Source organism: Perna viridis, chromosome 3 (genome assembly GCF_037379345.1).
Source record: "Perna viridis isolate PV_CMFRI_1.1 ecotype Kerala chromosome 3, ASM3737934v1, whole genome shotgun sequence".
NCBI lineage: Eukaryota > Metazoa > Mollusca > Bivalvia > Mytilida > Mytilidae > Perna > Perna viridis.
In genome coordinates this window covers 41,174,319-41,180,339 of record NC_142447.1, presented here as the reverse complement: position 1 = coordinate 41,180,339, position 6,021 = coordinate 41,174,319, and positions in this window count along the sequence as shown.

The window sequence follows — 6,021 nt, the reverse complement described above, 5'->3', positions numbered from 1 at the left end:
CGAATTTAAATTTTCTCATACAAAGTAATCTTTTAGTGGACAAAAGTTACTTTTGTCATGACAAAATTCATTTTTGTATTACATACTTTACTTTTGTTACCTAATTTGAATCATGGGTAACAAAAGTCAATTTAGTATGCAAACTATACTCGGCGTCACATAAATAAGACACTGTTAAAATTTGAATAAAAATATTTTCTACGACTTTATTGACACGTTTAAATTCTCTTAAATAACTTGATCATTCGTTTAGCCAAACGGCTTCTCCCTGAACATCGAATCGTTAAATTCCGGTGAACTTCTCGGTCCCAATATTTAAATTGTCAAAAGTCGGCCATGTTTACAGTGATCGGGTTGCTAGGAGATGTTGTTTACGTTTAAATGGTTTGTCCAAAAACCAAAGAACCCAGAATGCATTTCGGCGCTAATTCGGATATCTCGGATTTATTCTAAGCGAACATCGTACAACACCGAGAAGTCGATTTAGCAGACGATTGTCACCGGAGTTCGACGGGAACTTACGAACTTCGTTTGTAAACAAATCGTCCCGTAGAAACCAACATGGCGGATATTAGTATAGGATTTTCCCGTAAGGATTTGTTACGCACGATTTCAGCCAATAAACGACTCATTGAAACTATCACGTCATGCATATGTGCGAACTATTTTCCGATTAAATAAAAGAGAGACAACTCTAGCGGTAAGTCCCGACAGTTTAAAAAATAGAGCTTCAAATCGAAAATGTGCTGTATTTGACGTCGAGTATAGTTTAATTTGGATTCTGTGAGTCTGTATAACAGTTTTGTACGACAAAAATGATTTTGTTATGACGGAATTCAATTTTGTGTACACAAAATTGATTTTGATTACAAAAAAATCAGGTCCCATTCGGCGCCCCGTACCTGTTGGTACACAATTAAATTTGAAGAATTGTGTCTTTGTACATTTTTATCCGTATCGGCGTATAACAGCGATCATGTTGGTGGAATTAGTGACAAAGAAGTAGCAATACTTAAGGTAAAAAAGAAGATAAAACTAGTACAATAAAAACCACAGGATTAGTAAATGAACACATATTAAAAAAAGTCGGACAACACACGCTTCTGGTATACATGGGAAGAGACTCGTTCTTTAACTGTATAGTTCGTTAGGGTTTATGCAAATTGGATCGTATGAGAACTTTGACCCGTCTTATTCGATTATTCGATAATGAGTCCAGGTTTCGTATAATTTTGATGACGGACGTGTTTAGAGACAGAAAAATGAAAGATTCAAAAACTCTTGTGTAGCTGAACACGTCCGTTTTGATGGAGGTTCGATCTCATGGTTTATTTGAAAGATCTTCTGGAAATCCTAAATTCAAGTTTATTATAAAGATACACTAGCATCAAAACCTATGATTTTTCAGCCCTTCATACTTTCATTCCCCATACTCAGTTAAAATTCCGATTCAAAATATTATACACCGTTTTTACTTCAGAGGAGACGGTACACCTAGATCTTGGTAGAGATCCCTCATACTTTGTAAATACAATTCCAAATCATCTTCCAAATATATCGAACAAAATGTTTTCAAAATGTTGGACATTTTGATCGATAACATATTTGTCCGGTGTGGTGGACGTGTTATTTAAAAAACGGTCGGCATTCCATTGGGAACAAACCGTGCTTTTCTACTCTCTGAGCTATTCCTTCTCTCTTACGAGGCTGGCTTTGTAGCTGATCTGATCCAAAAAGGATCATCGTTTAGCCAGATCCTTTGATCTCAGTTTTCCTATATAAATCACATATTGTTTAACTTTCGTGGCTTCGGGGATCAACCCCAATGAACTTGAGATAAATGATACTACTGACACTGAAAAATCAGTCATGTATTGACCTATGCTTAGAGTTTTGTGGAAAGGGAAAACTGTTGACCAAACTATACGACATACGCGATGGCTTTTCATTCCGTATTGTCCACTTTTTTTCACCCCCTTTCATGCACCTGTGTATGAAGTTTTCATATCAACACTCATACGTTAGGCACCGACCATTTTTATATTGATATTTTTGAAAAAAGTTATAATTTCACTTTGAAGAAAAATAAAACAAAATTCTGTGGCAAGAAAAAAAAATAAATGAAGTTCCTCAACGGTAGAAAAAATAATGTTTTATTCTGTTTATGATATAAAAAAGAGTTTAGGTAGAAAAAAAAGAAAAAGAAAGGGAGAGGAGAGGAATCTCACGAACATATAGTGAATGTATCATAAACTGCCATTCAATATGTTAAATTTAGGAAGTATGTAACAAATGGCTTTAATATTAAAATTTTACGGTTTATAGTTGCAAAATTCATGATGTTATAATGAGCAACTAAATGAATATCAATATCCAGAGACATATTGCATATTGTATATTAATACAATATGCAATATTGTATATTAATACAGTACGTTAAACAAAGTACTAGAAAAATGCACAAAAATACACGAACTATCACTTAAGGTCTCACTAACCACTTCCGGGTCAAATGTAGTACCAAAAACACACTGAATCTAGACATATGCATTGTAAGTGCATTATTTGTGTGTATTATGATTAAAAGTAGTCAAAATGAAGCTGAGAATGTGTACTTTAAAATCATATTTGTAATTAACTACAAAAGTGTATGAATATTATTTACATGTGTGAGTAATTTGCCTCCATGCTGTCAGTTAGCAGAACAGGTAAAAATGTGGATTTTCAGTATTATTTATTCAAGTAAATTTTGTGAAGAATTTCTACTATCATCGTACCATTAGCATAATGATTTTGGAAGCCTTATTTTCCAAGCTTCGCAACGGTATGCAACTTTAAGATGTCATTTGTCCTGGGAATTCACAGTGAGACTTTGAAAATTACTTTTTTAACATGTAAAGTAATGGAAACGTTAGAAGTGGTTAGTGAGACCTAACATTATAACCAATTTACATTTTATGTCCGATTACATGCCAAGAAATACCCCCAAAAAGTTTTGATCTGCCCACTACAGGCACTAATTATCTTTGGTAACGTGATAATACAGATGTGGTCATTAATATATCTATTATCTCAGCAGGGTCTAAAGTTGGATTTTGAAGCGGTTTGTCTTGGCATGTTTCTCATTGTAGAAACTGAGTAGACTTCTTGACTTATTTTTGTTACCTATAGTTAAAAACCAAGGAACTTATGTACAGTTTCTAAATGACAACAGCTTTCCTATATATGTTCTTATGAAATGACAAGCATGTATACAAACATATTCAGTAACGAACTAATAGAATTTAAGATTTAGCTTAAATTCGGTTATCGATGTGCCGAAAACGTTCCGTCTTTTGTCGAGTTTTATTATCGGAATAGTAACGTCACCTGCGTTGGCCATTTCCTGATCAAAAAGATAGTGTGGGTCTGACGAATTTTGAAGTCGAATCTATCGACATCATCGCTTGAAGCAGCTTTGATTCAGCTTACATCAAAGTGTACCGGGTGTCAAAACGTAAGAGAACGTCTATTTCATTGGCTTTATCCAGTGTTTCATCTCGAAAGCAGCCAAAATCAACTACAAGACGTTACGTGGATGAAATGGTTCCATCATCATTTGCACTGATTTTACCTGTAACTCAACAATCCATACAAGTATCGTATGCCACAGCAGCCATGCTGATGACGGCTCCTTTACCAGTGACATATACTAGTGAGCCTAGTCACAGTACCAGCAACTTTGGGCTACCAGTCGGTGACGCTTAATCCTACAGTTCCGATTCTGTCATCAAGTATCCAGTATTCAGGTAATAGCGTGGTTAATAATTCCTTACCCATATCAAATACACAACCTGACCTAAATCCTGCTCAAATACCAAGTGTTTATTCAAATTTAAATATTCATGTACCTTAAAATATCAAGGAAAAAATTCAAAGGGGCGATTGTATTGATCTAAGTACCCTATTGTCAAACAATCAGCATAAATCAAAAACACAGAAACTCTCGTTAGAAGGTGGCCAACTGGTCTTGCGGTATGATAAAAGTAGTTCAATAAAAATTGCATCGATTGAACTGTGGACCGATGCGTTCATTATTTTTACAAGTATATTTTGTTCAGTCCATCCACTTCGTTTCCAGGAACTTTTAAAATATATGGCAAATGTTCGTTTGGGGGCTCACAGATATCATGGTATGAGCTGGAAGCTCTATGATGAGCAATATAGGTTACGCAAAGCTACAGATCCAAATAGTTCTTGGGATAAAATTGACACCGAGATATGGTTACTGTATATGTCTAGGACTAATATGGTTGAGTTACAAAGCACCCCAAATTCGAATAATTAAAGATTAAAGTGCTATACATTTAATTATCGAGGTACCTGCTAAAGAGTTCCATGTCAATTTGCACATTCTTGTTTATTTTGCAATGGAGGTCATCCAATCACACAATGTAAAGTAAAACCAAAAAATACAAATATTACTAATTCAAATACAAGATTTTATCAACCATTCCAACCACAACATACTCACTTAAGACATGCTGTCAATAACACTTCTCTTTCATCAAATTTTAGGGTTCAGCAGCAACGGTTCCCAAGACCAAGAGCTTCGTGGGATATTGCGGCAAATAGGCAAAACTCCTCTTAAATTGATTAAATTGAAGGAGTTTTTGAAAAATTATCCGAATCATTTAAAGGCAAGAGAGCTTTATAAAGGTTTTGAATCAGGTTTTAGGATTCAGTACACTGGTCCTCGTGTTTATAATTTTTCAAAAAATCTCATTTCTGCCGATCAATACACTGAGGAAACTTTAAAAAAAACTGAAACGTGAAATAGATCTGGAACGAATATTAGGGCCATTTTCAATCTTACCCATGCCAACTCTTCGCATATCCCCTATAGGGATTGTTCCAAAACAGGATGGTACGTGGCGATTTATTACTAATTTGTCTCATCCTAGAGAAAACAGTGTAAATTCGGCTATAGACCCTGAATTTTGCAAAGTAACCTACTCCTCATTTGATTCTGTTTTGGAAAAAATCCACGATTTGGGTAGGGGTACCAAGCTCGCAAAAATGGACCTTAAGTCCGCCTTTCGCTTACTACCTATTCATCCCGCAGATTTTGATTTAATGGGTATCTATTTTGATGGTTATTATTTTATTGATAAATGTATGCCAATGGGTTGTGCTATCTCGTGTAATGTTTTTAAAAAATTTGCAACTTTTCTACATTGGTTGGTTTAGTTTCGCTCTGGCTTAGATTCATTAGACCACTACCTAGATGATTTTATTTTCATGGGGGGAAGTAATGCCGGGGACTGCGAGTACCTGATGTATATGTTTGAGGATACTTGTAACAAGCTTGATGTCCCTATAGCTCATGATAAAACCTCTGGTCCCACTACTGTTTTAACTTTTTAGGATTTATTATTGATACTGAATTAATGATGGTTATCATACCCCCAGAAAAACTCAAGAAATTGCACGAACAATTAAAATGCTTAATGAAATAGAAAAAAGTAATGTTGAAGGATTTACAATCGGTTGTAGGCTTGATGTCTGTTTGTGCAAGGGCCATCCCCTCTTCCACAGCATTTTTAAGGCGTTTTTATGATCTTATGTCGCAGATGAGACAACCTTTTCATTTTTCATAGATTCGTATAAATAGTGAAGTTAAAGCAGACATCAAATTGTGGTTAGAATTTATGGATAAATTCAATGGCCAAATATTTTTCCCGGAAAAACTTTGGACATCAACTGAAATTTTAAAACTTTTTACTGATAGTTCTAGAAACCCAGAATTGGGATGCGGGGCCTACATGTCTGGGAAATGGATTCAATTAAGATGGCCACAGCATTGGACAAAAACTGAGTTAATGAAAAACATGGCCTTTCTAGAGCTAGTTCTCCGGTTGTTTTTGCGACTTATTTATGGGTCCACCTGCTTGACAATAAAAAAGTTATTTTTCATATTGAAAATCAAGCTCTTGTTAGTATATTGAATAAAAAGTCTTCTAAAGACAAAAATATCATGAA